The following is a 17,014-nucleotide window of genomic DNA, read 5'->3' as shown; positions in this document are numbered from 1 at the left end:
TAAGCAAAAGCTTTTGGCTGGGTATCCAGTACCCAAGGTTCTCTGATGCCTTGCCCACGCATTGACCCTTGTGTATTGCCCAGATTTTGGTAGGATGTTTCTGTTGTTTGGGGTTTTTCATGGAAAACTGCTGCCTTACCTTTGTTTACAGACGGTTACTGTGCCAGCAAGCAAGCATTCTGAAAAGCAGCACTCACTAGACTTATATTCCCTTTGTTTCTAATACTCCTTGCTCACACCTCCAGCTACTATCAAAATACATAATGGGGAGTTCACACAGTTTATGTTCATGACTGCCTCTGTTCCATCCACATCTGCTTCACAGAGTTCTCAGAGTCATAAGAAAAGAATGACTGAGAGTGCTGAAGCACAGCTACCTCACCCGTGGATCTGGTACTTCTGGTTAGGTAAGGTGACTTTTAGGACCTCTGTGTCCCTTATTTCCTGCTACATTAGACAGGGAGGTCCTGCAGAACAGAAAGATCCAGGTCACCCTCCTGAGGCAGGAGGTGTCAGTGACACTGCACAGGAGGCTCTCAGCCAGCGCTATTTCCGAATGCTGCTCACAAAGTCACAGAGGACACCTGCACATGGGCTTTCCCTGCTGTGGTGGTGCTGCTGGGACTGGGACAGCATTCCCTCCCTGCTGCCTCCACAGCTAGGCACGTCTCCCCACAGAAGGGAAGACTTTAAAGTCTACCAAACCTGGCTGCAAAGCAGTGACAGCAGATATCCAGCCCAAGATGGTGCACGGCCACCTGAGACTATGGAATCCAGCCTGCTGATGTAGAAGAGCGAGTTTACTGCTGCCTGTTAATCACCATGTCTCTTTTTCAGCTTGACAAAGCCTCCTCTACCATGACTCATGAAGCAGTTCTTGCACAGCCTGACCTATGCCTAGGAAAAGTTCAATCATCAATCCAGCATTTACTAGTACTAGCAAACTTATATTTGGCTGTCTGAAAATGAGACAGAAATCCACTGGGGTAAGGTCCAAGAACACACGGTTTGTTCAAAGAAAAATCCCACAGACAGTTGCAGAGATTTGCAGGAGCAAAGACAAGCAGTGGCAGACAAGACAGAAGCTGGGGGAACCAGCTGTATCAGACTCAGCAGCTTGCAGAGCTGTGATGCTCAGGAACCCCTTGGGGACTGCCTTATGAAAAACCTGCTCCAGAGCTAATGTAACACACAAGCACTTATTTAAGAATAGTTCTTTCTGCTTGTAAAGTAAAAGGCACTACAAGAGAACATTCCCAACCCCCACTCTCCACCAGAAAAAAGCCACAAAAAAGTATCTTTCTTTTTCCTCTATACTACTTCTTTTCTTGGGTTGTTCTCCTCCCCGGGACTCACTTCCCTGCCCAGAGCAGTGTGGGACCTCTATCAGACTTCCCTGAAAGCTTCAGAATTTAGAAAGTAATTTTTATAGTTACTATGAAGCATGCACCTAAGCAAGCTGGAGATCTGCCTCCAGTATCTTTTAGTGACACAAATGTTGCTTGAGAAACTTACACTGTAGTTTCTTAAGTGGTTTTAATTGACACCAGAGCTGATACTGCCCTTTTTGTTTCTGATCACTCCCTCGATTCATCCATATTTCCACAATTTCCCTTGCTGGTTTATTTTGGTGACTGAGAAGCAGAATAGATCTGACTCAGATTAATTCCCTCTTCTGGGTTTTCTTTCTGGATACTGATGGTCCAAACAGCCAGAGTATGGCAGCAGTGATAGGGAGGCAGGACTATTTGTACCACTGCATACTGTATAGAGTGGAAATACTTTCAAAACAGTGTTTACTAATAGTGAAGTGCAGACAGAGGCAGAAGCACCACCAATGTGCAAACTGTGCAAAGCCCATGGCTGGGTGCTAGAGGCAAGGCAGTACCACTGTATTAGCTAAAGTCAAAACAGTTTTCATGAAATTTCTTTCGTAGTCAAGCATTATTTTATCAGCTGTTACTCTGACAGCAGCCATACACTCAGAAGAGATAGTGGATGGAGCATGAACTAGAAGACATTGCTGGGTGGAGTGGGAGACTGCAGAGCAGGCATCACAGTACCAAAGGCAGCACTGGCTGCTGCAAACTGCACCTAAGCCTGCAAAACCCCATGGTGGGCAGTGTACAAAAGAGTATCAAATTATATAGGATACAAACTCACAACAAATAACTGATATGGCAACTTCACCTCAGCCCTTTACAAAAATGTCAGCAAAACAGGTACCCCTGTCTGAGTCCAGTTTTAATTTCACAAAGCAAAACCTCACATGATTGTTAATAGCAGCAGCTGATGCTGTTCAGGTGGCTGACACTAGGCAAGCAAGACCTGTGTGGAAAGACAACTACAATCCCTCTCAAACAGGCAGTGAAAGGAAAAAGGTGTGCTTGCATTTACTAAATGGAAAGCCCTGACAGTCAAAAAGCAGGTATTGGTGAAAAAGGTTTAGCGTAGCTGCAGGGGCTCAGCAGGACTCCAGCGAGAACAAAGTCTACTAAACTAGCACAAAGCTTTTTGAACAAATACAGTCTTAAGGGCAGAGAGATGAGAAATATATCTAATTTAGTCCCTCTCCACCTGCATTTTGGGAAAGAGAGACGTTTAAGAACAGTATCTTCCTTCCCCCTTATAATGTTAATCCTGTTGCATCATATTTCATAATATACTCAAAGCTTGCTGGGGGGAAAAATCCGTGGAGTTGATTTTTCAATTGCTGCTAGACATGAAGAAACAATACTTTATCAGTAGGGTTGAAATATTCATTAGAGGATTTCAGTTCTAAGGTCTTCTGAAAATTCCAACAGGCACAAACAGCTTTAAAAATCCACTCTGGTATCACTCTATGTACTCATACAGCATCCTGCACAGCAAGAAGGATGTTCCAATTGCACTAAACTACTCTCTAGAAAATACAGAAGGCAAAAAAAGCAATAGACAAGAAATGAGAGAAATGGAAGACTATTTGCTATAAAGTAAAGTAAGAAGTATCTCTGAAGCAAGCATCTAACCGCTTAAAAACCAGCCATAACAAACAACATACAGTAATCAAAATATACCTCTATAAAGAGAGGAAATAAAGAAAAGAGACTCCCTTTTCAAAGGTCTGAGTGGTTTGCATGAAAACCGATTGTGTTGCAACAGAAAGGCATGAGGCTGGAATGTTCCAGGAAACAGGGATGATGGAACCACCTACTCTAAAAGGCATATACTCCACCTATGCAAAAGCTTGCTCATTTTTTCAGGATGTAATCAAGTGTCTGAGTGATATGGAAATCTTATTTCCTAATCAATTAGAATGGCAAACTGTATTTTAAAAAGCCCAAAACTTTGCATTTTGCAGCCTCATATCTCATTGAATCAATTTTGAAAACAGAATACTGCTCTCATATCTTCAACTCTGTCTGGATAGATTTTAAAGCCACTTTCATTTCATAGAATGTAGCAGATTTAAGTAAAAATGATTTGTTATCCCTCAACTGTAGGAAACTGGGGCCACAACATACAATTATTGCATCAGAACATTTCTTGTGTGCCCTCAGCTGTTTGGATACAGCAGTGAGGTGGGCAGTTTAGAAAGGGAACAGGAATCATCAGAGTTACAGTAAGCAGACTCAGGCAGTACTGGGGAAAATAAAGTATACAGTAACTAAAGGAAGGCACAATTAGGGTGGACTGTCTGGCTTTTAGGAAAGTGAAAGGATTTAGTTTCACAGTAAGCCATGGGCAGACTGTTTCAAGAATATTTTTCTGTTCAAAGTTCATACTGAGGTTTTATGTTTGAAAAAACTTTTTTGAACACCTCCATTTAGCACTAACCTAGTGTGCTTTGATCTGAATGTTATCATTCCTTTGAAGAAGCTAAAACATGCTGAAGATTGACAGAAAATGCTGTTTGGTTTTCCTAGAAATTATATTATTCATACAGAAGTTATTCCCAAAAAATACATGCATTTGGGTTGTAGGATTTCTTCCCTTGCACTCATGAGTAGATTCTAAAATTGAGAACATTTGTATATTTCCAAAATAATGAAGGACATAATTATCAGTAACTCTTCACAGCCACCCTAATACCACAACTTAACAAAACTGAAATTTATTCAGTATACTTTTCAGGCTTGTGACTAATTAAACAGAAGTTTGACTCATTGTCTTCATCATCTATTTATATAGTAGAAAATTATACACATAGCTAGAAGAGGAGGGAGGGATAAAAAAGTTAACCAATCATGTCCTTAAGGACTTATTTCAAAACTCTGGTAATCTGTATTGATTTCTTACTCATATACACATGAAGCAAAAAACCCCAGGATTTCTGAACGAACTTAAAAGGTATTACTATGAAATAAAGGCAAATCAAGAGGCAACTTACATCACATTTATAGTAAAATAATGTGACTGTTTTATTAAGGTTTGCACACTTTACATTGCAAATACATCCAGAGTAACAAAGACTAAACCAAATTATCCCCTTTTAATTAAAGATTACAACAAAATATTTTATACTAGAACATGCCTGTCTAACTCCTATTCCAGACAAGTGAATTTAACTTTCTAGTTAAGTAATAATAAACTTTCTTTATTAAGCAAGTAATTATAAACTTAAAGCAGCTTGCTTATTGAGAAAGTCTGAATTAATGAATTTTGGGGGGGAAAAAAAACCCAAACAAACCAACCACACAAAAAATACCCAACCTCAACAAACAAATAAAACCCAGAATAAGCCAGTATTACAATTAAAATTATTAATTTATTTCATTTCTTAAAAGAATGCACCAGTAATTGCTCCACTTCTACTAATAGTAAGCCATATTACAGAAAAAAATGCCTGACATCCAACACTCTGGAAAAATATCTCATTAAGGATTAGTCTATTTCATGACAGACACGTGAAAATTCAAAGCATTAAACTGATCACTTAAAATCTTTGACTACACAGAAGTCAGGTTAAAAATCAGGGTTTGAGCCACATAGTAGAGTTTATTTACGATGGCAATATTGTTGTCTTCTACAGAACTCCACAGCTCTCTGGGCCCAACACACCAGCTGGGTCAGAAGCAGTTGTATGCAGAGGAGGGAGAAAACAGTTGTGCAACCGTATCATGAGATATGGAGCAAGCACTTATTTACATGAGAAAGAACCTCTGGAGGTCAACAGCTTCTATCCTTTACTCAAGGTACTCTTCAGAGCTTCCAAGGCTCCTCAATGCCATTCTCACTGAAGTTCAGAGTATCTCAAAGTGTGGAGATCCTACAGCCTCTTCAGACTATTTATTCCAACATCTGACCATCTCAATAATGATCATTTTTCCTAACGTCTAATTGGAACATCCCTTGCTTCAACTTCTTCTGTCGTCTCTAGCCCTATCACCGAGCTGCTCCAAGAAGAGTCTGGTTCTGTATTTTCTGTACCCTCCCATTAACTGAAAACAAGATCCACTGCCCTAGTCTCCTTTGACCAGAGGACACTCAGCTCTTCCAGCTTTTCTTTTTACATTATGTGCTTCTGTACCTAATTATCCTGGCAGTGTTCCTCTAGGCCTGCTTCAGAACGTCAGCTCCTCTCCTAACCAAGAAGCACAAAACCAGACACTGTTTTTGATGCCGTCACACAAATGTCAAGCTGACAGAAATACTCACTTCTCCCAGAGACTGGCTTGCTCAAAGGTGCCTTGCTGACTCACATTGAGCCCAGTGTCCAGCAGCAAAGTGACGTTGTTTGCTGCGATGCCGCTCTCCAGCCATCAGTTCCCAGCCTGTTCTCCTGTGCAGAGTTATTCTGCTCCTGTGTTCACACTGTGCTGAACACCAACCCTGGGGTTCTTGTCAGCCCATTTCTCCAGCCTGTCAAGGTCTCTCAGAGGAGCAGCCCTGCCCTCCAGCCCACACAACCTTGGTGTCATCAACAAGCTTGCTGACAGTGCACTCCATCACCTCATCCAGGTAGTTAATTAATATCATAAATGCAAAGCTGCACTACTTAATTTTACTGAATACTAATTATCATGTCCTGAAAAGGATAAAGGACTTCCATGCAGTTTAATTTTAACTAATTAACAGGTTGGTAAATGGGATGTTACGAAGAACTTGTACTTCAATGCACAAGTCACCAAATAAAACCTCTTCAGTATTTTTTTTTAATGGGCAGTTTGCACTTGGTGACTCACTGAAATAGCTCCAATGAAAGATTTCTCTCCAACACATCCTTCTAAATATGGAGAACTAAACACACAAAGTATCTGTGTCAGTGACTCTCAAGAAGTCTGGGAAAAGGGCCTAAATTAACAGCCATTGTATATTTATACTGCAATAAGCTACAGAGCTGTTAGTAATGTCTCAGTACTGCAGGCTGTGTACTTCCATACACAAACTTTCAGGGAATGCAAGCAACAGGAATTCTTTCAGAAAGAACAAATGCTTTGTCTTAGAATATTTAACTCACAATGCTTCACAGACCTAGATTAGCTAGTACAATTTTGCAGTAGATCTATTTCTACAGAATAAATGTGCCAGATCATTGCTGAAGAACATGATAGGTGTTTTGCTATCATGAAGTCTGCTATACAGCTGGACCTCAAGATTTGAGCTTTAAAATATCAAAATCCCCAATCTATGGATATATAGATAACTCCATCAGTCTATGAAGAATTTTAAAATGTATAACCTGCATTATTAGTGCAGCTGGAACTTTGGTCTTCATAGTTTAGTAGGTACATATTTCTGCAGTTTCTTCACAACACTGATGAAATTCGCCATTTTTCATTCAAGAAATTAACAATTTATTTTCTGGGCTCTACTCTGCCAGAACATTTCTACATGTCTATCTGTAGACTTTCAACATAGATAAACAGAGATGAACACATTTGCTTGTCCCTCAATTGCTTAGAGATCTAAAACACAACAGAGCCACCTGGATTAAAAAATAAAAAATGCTAAAAAAATTACAATTCTGCAAGTAATTTACAGAGGCAAGAAATAAGAAATAATATTTTTTTCCTTAATGAGAAAAAAAAATACTTATGGGGAAAATTCCATTGCAACAACATTTACAGGTTGCTGCTGTCAAAAATTAGTCCTGATTTGTGCATCCAGCCTTGCACATCTTACACACAACGTAACTAATAGAAATACAAAGAAAAACACACAACTGCATATCACAGCAGTACAGCAACAGTCAAACCCTTCATAGAGAAAGAGTTCATTAATAAACTACAACTGTCCTACAATTCCTATTCTTAAGTCCACAATAAATTTGAATAGTACCAGTATTTGATGTATTTTATTTGCAAAAACATTGACAAGTATGTATCATGACATTTTCTTATAGTTTTTCAGCTATTTCTCCAAAGACTGGTTTATAACATTTCAATCATCATCATCAGTGCTTCATCTGAGCGTCCTAAAAAAATATACTGTTGGGTTTTTTTTAATACAGTCAGTTTTGAGTTTCTACACAACATTTTTGTACCATTTTGTACCACAACACCTGTAACAAATATACCATTTATAACTTTGTCATCAAAAATTCCTCTCAGAAATCCATTTGAAATAAAAGGGCAGGGGGGCATTGCTTATCTCAACTAACATCTATGGAACTTCCCTGAAGCAGAAATTTTAAGCGGACTAAAAGTAATAAATATCAAATAGAATTTTCTCCTGAAAGTTATTTCATTTGTAGTAATTTACAACCAAGGTCAAAACCAGGACACAATGTTCCTACCATCTCCTAAAGTACCTGCTGTAAGAACAAGCAGGGCTTGTTTAAAAAGCAGAATTATAAACTAGGAAAATCTAATTATTTTCTCTACACTAAATTCCAGGAAAAGTGATCATCAGGTGAAGTACTTGCAGCAGAGAATCAGTTTCCAATTTATGTCCATTTAATCATAATTGATCAGAGACCATATAAACCAGTCAAGAAATATGCCATTAAAACATTTATATATGTTTTAGATAAGAAATATAAGAAATATGCCGTTAAAACATATATATATGTTTAGCATTATACATTAAGTGTATTTTCCCCCAAAAAGCTTTGAGACATCCAGAACTACATCTTTCCTCAAGGAAGGTGGGGATGGGAGGGGGGAAGTGAGAGATTACTAACATCCCTATAGGACATTTTACAAAAGTAATTATTTTAATTAAGGCAGTTATCATAAAAATTAAACTGTGTAAAAATTTTCACAATTAGACACAATAATTTTTATCGCTTTTCCACTAAGCTATATCACAGGCTACCCCTAGCTGACATGATGCTGACCAAAGCCCCAGGTTCTTTTCTGGCAGGCAGCTTCCCAGCCACTCCTGCCATGCCAGTAGTGCTGCATAGGGCTGCTGTGACCCAAGGGCAGGATCCAGCTCTCGCCCTTGCTGAATCTCATACCACTGGCCTCAGCCATCGATGCAGCTTGTGCAGATCCTGCTGCAGAGCCTTCCTACCCGCCAGCAGACCAACACTCACACAGCTTGCTGACTAAGTTGCACTGGATCCCCTCTTCCAGATCACCAGTGAAGACATTCAACAGGACAGATCACAACAGTGAGCCTTGGGGAACACTAGTGACAGCCACCAACTGGATGTAACTCTCATCACTCTGGGAGCCTGGACATCCAGACACTTTTTCTTGCCCAGAGAAGAGTATGTCAGTGGAAACACTTTCTCCAGGAGAATGCTGTGAGAAATGGTGTCAAAGGCTTTACTGACGTCTAGGTAGACAACTTCTGCAGCCTTTTACACATCCACTAAGCAGGTGACTCTGCCCAAGAAGATAAGCTTGGTCTAGCAGGACCTGGCTTTCAAAAATGCCTGGCTGTCCTGTATGTGCCATGGGATGGCTCTCAAGATAATCTGCTCCATGACATTCCCTGGCCCTGAGGTCAGACTGACAGGCCTGCAGCTCTCCAGATCCTCCTCCCAACCCTTCTTGTACAAGAGTGTCACATTTGCTAATCTCCAGTCACCTGGGACCTCCTGCTGGTAAATGATGGAAAGTGGTTCAGTAAGCACTTCTGCCAGTGCCATCAGTACCCTTGGGTGGATCCCACCCAGCCTCACAGACTTGAGAGTGTGCCAGTGGCATTGAATATCTCTGACCCTTGCCCTTTGGATTACAGGGCCTTCATTTGTGCTCCTCATCCCATTATTCCAGCTCAGGGCACTGGGTACCCAGAGAACAGCTGGTCATGCTATTAAAAACTGAGGAAAAGAAGGCATTAAGTACCTCAGCCTCTTTCCTTATCTTTTGTCACTTTGCTTACCCTCTTATCCAATAAAGGATAAGCAATCTCTTAGGCCTTCCTTTTGTTACTGGTATATGAATAGAAACACTTTTTATCAACTTTTACAGCAGCAGCCAGATTAAGTTTTGATTGGCCCTTCTAATTTTCTCCCTGGATAACCTCATGATATCTTTGCAGTCCTCCTGAGCTGCTGGCCCATTCTTCCAGAGGCCATACTCTCCAGTTTCTCCTGATCGCAAACCAGAATACTCTGCTCAGTCAGGCTGGTCTTCTTGCCCAACAGCTCTTCTTTAGGCAAATGGGGACAGCCTGCTTCTGCACTTCTAGGATTTCTTTATTCAAAAATGTCTATCCTCCCTGGACTTCTCTCCCTTTTAGGAATGCCTCCCAGAAGTTTTTCAACCAGTCTCCTCAATACGCTGGTCTGCCCTCCAGAAGACTCTAATTTCACAATCACTGTGCCCAAGAGTCTCCAATCATCACATCACCCACAAGTGCTTCTCTGTTTGTGAACAGTGAGTCCAGCAGGACACCTTCCCAAGCTGGCTTACTCACCAGCTGTGTCAGGAAGTTCTCTTCCAGACACTCAGGGACCTGCTTCCTCTAGACTGTTTCCTCTCTACTGCATTGTATTTCCAGGAGACATCTGGAGATTTGAAGTTCCCCAGGAGAACAAGGACTAGGGATAGTAAAACTTCTCACAGCTGCTCAGAGAATATTTTGTCTGCCTCTGCAAGCTGGCTAGATGTAAGAGACTCCCAACCAGGATATCTGCACTGCTGGCCTTACCACTGATTCTCACCCATCAACAACCCTACTGGCACCACAATTAAGCTCTAGAGAATCCCAGCACGCCCTAATACACAGCGCAATTCCACTGCTTCTCCTTCCTTGCCTGTCCCTTCTGAAGAGTTTACAGCCATCCACTGCAGCCCTCCAGCTGTGAGTCATCACACAATGACCAGTTTCCGTAATGACAATTATACCATAATTTTCCTGCTGCACAATGGCTTCCAGCTCCTCCTGTTTGTTACCTGTGCTGCGTGCACTGGAGCAGAAGCACTCCAGTCAGGCTATTTATACCTCCACCTTTTTGGGGGAAGAAGTCCTAATTCCTGTATGACCAATCTCAGATGCTTCTGTGGTTTCTAACACATGGACGACCACTGGTCTTTGCTGCCACATGAATCTTTATTCCCCATTTTCACTGAAATGGAAGATCAAAGGACATCACTAGCACACCGTCCGTCAAATATGGGTGTGCTGCCCCCAGGCTTATCTCTAGTGAGCCTGGTTTTATCAGTTTCCCCCTCAAGTCTAGTTTAAGCTCTTCTAATGAGCCCTTCTAACTCCTGTGCAAAGATATTTTTCTCCCTTTGAGATAGGTGTACAGCGTCTGTCGCCAGAAGGCCTGGCAACATCATCATCATTCCCTGCAACTGGAAGGACAGAGAAGCACACTACTTGTGCTCCTGATTCCTTAACCAAGGCCCTGAAGTCTCTCTTCATTGCCCTCATACTTCTTGTTACAACTTCACAGCTGACTACCTGAAAAAAAAACCAAAACCATAATGGATATTAGTCTGAGTGCCACACCAGGATAGGACACTTTCTCCCCACATCTTTAACCCAGGCCCCAGGGAAGCAAGAGACTTCCCTGAGAAGTGAGTCCTTCTCTTTGAGCCTTCTGCTCCCTTCAGAAGGAAGTCTCCTGTGACAATGAGCCACCCTTTTTGCTTTGTGGGAGCAGATTTGATGCAGGGTACAGGTCAACTTAACCTTGGCAGCACCAAGCTAGATGAACCATCATCCTTGTTGCTGGTTTCACGTGCAGAGGCTCCTAAGTATTATGTAAGGGCATTTGGGAAGGTAAGGCAGTCACAGAAGAGCCACACCTCTATAGCATTGGGCAGGAACTTGTCATCATTGCCCCATACCCCTTAAAGTCACTGCACTCAGCTGGGCAGAGAGAGCATAGGGAGTCTTACATATCATGTGCACTGCAAGTTCTTCACATGTGTCAAAATGGTAATCACAAGCCACTGGGAAACTCCTTTAAGAAAGGAAAATCCTCAAGAAATTGAATGAATTTTTTTCCAACGTAGAAGCCTGCACATAAAAACTATTTTATACAGAATTAGTAATATAATGCCTCAGTTGTGACTACATAATATATAAACTACACTAAGTTATTGTCAAAGAATAATGTTACTATACTGAAGGCTGTGTGCAAACATTGATTTCTAGGTGTAAGTTTATGCACCAAATATATACCTTGCTTTTAGAAGATTAATTTTGTCCCCTGCTCTTCCTTGTCAGCACAGAATTAAACAGTAAAAGTTACAAGAGTAACTTTTTTTGCAACACTGTAACACAGCTGTTTGAAAACTCCCACCCATCCCATATTTTAACTGCAATTATCCTCAGACAGGAAGAGTTCAGAATTTACCTCGTTTAAAATACAAATCTAAAGAAACCTTCAAATGAAAATGTCTCTTGAGCAACTTCAACAAAGCCCCTTAAAGAAAATTCAAGAATATTAGTAGTACTACAAATAAGCTTTAGGTCAAAAGAAACGTTTGCCTTATCTAAAACAGTTAAAAACTCTCGTTCCTTTTCCTGTAAAAACTCTTTCTTGTGGGCTTCCTTTATACATCTAAAGGTTGCAACAGTATCTCCTCAGAGCCTTTTCTTCTCCAAGGTGAGCAACCCAACCCTCTCAGCCTTTCTCCGCAGGAGAGTGTGCTGTAAACAGCAGGCCTGTAGAAGGCATCACAAACTGAATCCCAGTCCGAGGCAGCTGGGGGAAAGCTAACAGCTCCTCATAAAAACAACAGCCTGCAACAGCAAAAAACAACTTGTTTCCCTGAGAAAGAATTCTACAGATTAAGGCTCTTTTCCTCCACCTGTTTCAACAATTCCAACTGTCGCAGCTTTAAGAATGAAAACAGTATCTCACAAACAACCCTTTCTTACATATAAACACATTGTCCAAGACTGACCAATTACTGTGAGATGACAGCTTGTTACCATAGACACAGGAGGGTTTATAAAACTCTATATAAAGGGATATATAAAATAAAGTTCTAGCTTTTTTTGCTCCTTAAAAGGTTGTGCCCTGTCTCTCTGAAACGAGGTCAACAGCAACAGGAGAGCTGCTCTGTGTTTGTGTCCCTCCCCCAGAGCTGCTCCCACAGGTTCATGTCTTTGCTGTTTGGGGGCCCCAGCCTGGATGCAGCATCCCCGGGGGGGCCTCTCCCACCAGGGCAGAGCAGAGGGGCAGAATCCCCCCCCTCACCCTGCTGGCCATGCTGCTCCTGATGCAGCCCGGGATACAATTGGCTTTCTGGGCTGCAAGTGCACACTGCCAGCTTATGTCCAGTTTTTCATCCAAAGGTACTCTCGAGTTCTTGGCAGGGCTGCTCTCAACCCCTTCACCCCCCAGCCTCTGTCAATACCAGGAGCTGCCCTGACCCAAGTGGAGAGCTTGCACTTGGCCTTCCACTGTCACAAACAAAGACTAATGTGTCTGTTTGCAATAATTCTGGAAGACATTTAGTAGTTATGAAGAAAACATCAGTTGTTAAACATTAGCTAGACATCTCTGGCTTGAACTTTCAATGTAAAATGTAATATAATCTTGCATGAAATAGTCTTTCCCCCTAAAATTTACACATAGGTGTGATTTCTATAATGCTCCATGGAAAACTACTTGGTACTGTATTTTGGAATGAGGAAGCAAAAGCAGTAAAAGTCTTGCCTAATGATAATGATGTTGAAAACAGAATTTTCCATGTCATTTTGAACATTTCAGAATTTCCACAGGGCTGCTCTTCAAGTAAAACAGATGTGTCTTTGCTATGTGTCATTACCAATTATGCAAACACAGTAATATGATTAGAAACGTAACTGGTTCAGCACACGTATCAGTAACCTCCAGCTTCTCAATTTTCCCTCTTACTGGCATGAGTCACCTTAGCAAAGCTGACAAAACTTCAACAGTGACAACTGCCAACAGCAACCTCTAGTTATCAGATTCCAAGGAGAAGTTAATGAACTACTCAGGTAACGGTAACTACATAACATCTGAACAGCAAAAATAAATTCAACAAACAAAACCCCTCAAAAACAAATTAACAACCCCCCAATGCAAGAAAAACCACAACAAAAATATCCCCCCAATACACAAAAGAAAAAGGATCCTAAAAAACCACAAATAAACAAAAATTTAAAAAAAAATCACAAAACTTGCGAGCCAAACTAGTTAATGATTAATAAACAAAGCTCTACTACTGAAACAAAAAGAAACATGGTGATAAGCAATCACAGCAGAGATGTCACAGACCAGGAGAGATAAACTGTTCAGAACAGAATAAAACAACCATAGTGTTAGCAAGGTTTTTATACAGTGAACAAAAACATAACGACTTTTTCTAAAACCATTTTTACAGTTATTCCATTGAATAAAAGCTGACAGCTTTAGAAGGCATTCCTTTTCATATTTACATGTTTAGTTTTCTTTAATTTTCTGAAGTGTGTAGGCCAGATAGGAACACATAAGAGATACATATAAACTCACATGCAATCTGTAACTAGGTCCTGGAAACTCCATGTTTTGTGCAATAAGCCAAATCATGTACTTACATACATACATACCTAGTCCTATCTAGATGTGTATGGCACGAGCAAAAATAAAAGGGACTGCATAAAACTTACTTGCCTAACTTTTGGGCTTTGGCTATTGATATTTTTATTAGAGTGCCACTGTTGTAATCCTTCTTTTAAAATTAATCTTCATTCATAATACTCTGCTGATGCATATATACATGAATACAGAGCACCACCAACATCGATTAGCTTTTCAGTAGACTTATAGCAAAACTGTAATTCAGGAATAACAGACTGTATTATTAAAATAGATTATTCTTTTGATTAAGGACTGAAGTGAAATTTGTTGAAGAAGGAATTGACAGAGTACAGGATCACAGAAAAGCCTGGAATTAAAGTTTTCAGAAGCCTCTTCTGTGATTTGTAAATACAAGCATTTACTCTTTCCACATCCACAAAAAAAAAGAAAAAAAAAAGTTGCTATAAATTCTACCAATTTGCTTCTATGTAGAAACAAGTCACATGTTCTAAGTAGTTGAAAAACGCTGTTGCTTTCCTTATGACTAAAGCCTGTTTTCCCCCCCAAGGAAGAAGAGCAATTTTCCTCTGTACGCAAAAGAGATTAAAGAGAAATTAATCCACCACACTTCACACTGAAAATCAAAAAGATGAAAGTAAGGATAAAACAGCCATACATGTAAGGAAGACAGGGAGTCTCTTCTCGTTGCTAACCTCTGCAGCCAAAATCCTCTCAAAAGCTGTCTCTCTCTTTGGTGAATGTACTTAAATTACAGCACATTATTGATGTTATGGCTACAACTAAAGCTCCATTTCTGGAACTGGAAAGCACAGAAATGCACTCAAAGAAGGTGCAATCAAGGACGGTTAGTCATAATGGAGGGATCCATGCAAACAATTTAAGCTGTAGTATTAGTTCTTTACTCTGCCGAGAATGTTTTCGTGACTCTGTATATCCTCTGCATAATATATGAACAGTAAATAAGAGGTAGACGGACTAGTCATGAATTTAAAGGATTAATTTTTAAAAGTTGCCCAATTTCCAGTATGTGCTCAGACATGCCTGGGTGAGGGATACTGCTACTTACATAAAACTGCTACGATATCAAGACTAAATTTTTTCCACTGGGTTAAAAAAGAAGAAAAAAAAAACCCAAACCAGAAAACCCCCACACCCCCGAGATGGCGAGCGTTTAAATCCATTCAAGGGCTGCTCTGCCGGCGTTACCGAGGCAGGAAGCCAGGTCACTGTCACAGCTCGCCCCGCAGCACACGCTCCCACTCTGACCACTCACACTTTTTCGCTTCTGCCTTCCAGGCAGGATTGCCCGGCTTCGAGCAAGGCGGGCATGACCCCAGCACCGGGACCTGGCTGAAGCCAGGCCATCGGGCAGCTCCAAACTTTACCATTGTCCCGGCCGCCCCGGGGCAGCTGCCACCGATCCCCCCATCGGGCCAGTTTCCGGGCGAGCCCTCCGCTCTCCGCCGCCCGAGAGCCCGGCCCGGAGGCGGCCTCTCTCCCTCTTATCCCCCGGCCCGGCAGCCCGCAGCTCCCGCCATCCTTTCCCCACAGCCAGCGCACTAACCTCGGTAACCTGCCGCTTGTTTACCTCCGCACTCCGGCTGCTCCCTCCTCCCGCTCCCCTCGCCTGCCGACGGCACCGAGGCGCCCCCGGAGCCGCCTCCCGGGCCGGCCCCCCCGCGATGCGCGGCGCTGTCGACGCCCCGATGTGCGGAGCCTCCAGACTTCAGCCGCGAGCGGGCTCCGCTGGCCGAGCCTTCCCGCAGCCCCCGCCCGAACCTCGCCCAGCGCCGCGGGCACTCACCGGCTCCTCACAGGGGCTCTCCCCGGCCCTTCCCGGCGCCTCCGCGCCCGCCACTCAGAGCTTCCATGTGCCCAGCGGCCGCTCCTCCCTGCCGCTCCACTCCGGGTACGGCGCCCTCTGGAGTGCCCGCTCCAGCGGGAGCCTCACGGGCAGCCGGAGCTGTCACTCAGCTCGCCGGGGCCCCCGGCGCGGGCACGGCGCTGCGGCTGCCGCCTGTTCGCTACCCCTTTGTTTGGCGCGGCGCTGACAGCTGCTGCCGGCGGCGCTCCGTGGGCCCGGGCGGCCGCTCCGCCTCGGCGCCTCCCCGCCCGCCAGCCGCGCCTCCTGCTCCCGGCCCGGCCCGCGGCCCCGGCTTGCTCCCTCCTTCTCCGCCCGCGGTCAACAACCGGCGGCGGCAACACAAGTTCAGGCCGCCGACCCGGAAACTCATCGGCAGCCGAGGCCCGCGGGGCTCCGACGGGAAGCGGATCCACCGCGCCGTGGGAGGGAGCGGGGCGGGGACGGGGCGGAGCAGGCCGGGACGCGGGGCCTGGGCGGCGGGCGCGGCGGGAGGATGCGGCGGGCAGGCGGCGGCAGGCGCCACCGAGGAAGGCAAGGCAGGCAGGGAGGGAGCGGGGCCGGGGCGCCCTCGTTCACCCCGGTCCCGGGGCCGTCCTGAGAGCGGGGGAGCCGCTCCCGCCCCGCGGGGATTCAGCGGGAGCGCCCCTCGGGGGCCGCTGCCCGGCGGCTTCTGGGCGCGGCCGGGGAAGTTCGGGGGCGTTTCCCGGCCGGCCGGGCGGTGCGGGGCGGGAGATGCTGGGGCGCGGGGCCGCCTCCCGCCCGTCGCCCTCCGGCCGTGCCGAGCCGAGGCAGCGCTGCGGGGCTTCCGATGCCCCCGGCCTCCCTCCTCCCTGGCCGGGGTGGCGCGGCCGGGAATCCCGGAGGGAACCGCCCTTCCCCTCCTCCCGGCGGGTCCTGCGGAGGCGGGAAGGGTCGGCGGTGCTGGGAGAAGCCTGGGTGAGGCGTCTGCCTTAGACCGGCAGCTTTTGGAATGGGGCCACGTTGTCAGCACCTGGGTTTGGTCAGAACCAGTTCGTGGTGGTGTTTTCTGAAGCTGGTTGTGTTTATTGTCACATCCTTACAGCACACCCCTCCCTCCCCGCCCCCCTTCATCTTCACTTTTTGTTTTCTGGAGTCATATTGCAAGTCTCAGCGCTGTCGGTTTCACAGACATGCTCATTCTGCACTGGATTTAGGGCAGAGCAGTGGCAGAGGGAGTTCCCCCACTGCTTATTCACCTGTCCCGCCACCTGTCATCCAGGTGACCCGGCCGTACCAGTGCA

General features: G+C 44.2%; 1 protein-coding gene across 4 annotated transcripts in view; it reads right to left on the bottom strand.

The window, feature by feature from the left end:
- ANKIB1 (ankyrin repeat and IBR domain containing 1) overlaps nucleotides 1–15,827 on the bottom strand; it is an 88,279-nt gene extending 72,452 nt beyond the window's left edge. For 3 of the 4 annotated variants that reach the window (XM_064704286.1, XM_064704289.1, XM_064704288.1), the window contains exon 1: nucleotides 15,693–15,827. The gene's annotated coding sequence lies outside the window, so the exon portion shown is untranslated. Of the gene's footprint in view, nucleotides 1–15,452; nucleotides 15,521–15,692 lie in introns of those variants that run through there. The other variant, XM_064704287.1, reaches the window with a different exon arrangement.
- Between the last annotated feature and the right edge of the window lie 1,187 nt (nucleotides 15,828–17,014).

This window comes from Zonotrichia leucophrys, chromosome 2 (assembly GCF_028769735.1).
Source record: "Zonotrichia leucophrys gambelii isolate GWCS_2022_RI chromosome 2, RI_Zleu_2.0, whole genome shotgun sequence".
In the NCBI taxonomy this organism is placed as follows: Eukaryota; Metazoa; Chordata; class Aves; order Passeriformes; family Passerellidae; genus Zonotrichia; species Zonotrichia leucophrys.
Note: the sequence above shows the minus strand (reverse complement) of the source record. Positions and strands in the feature narration are given on the sequence as shown.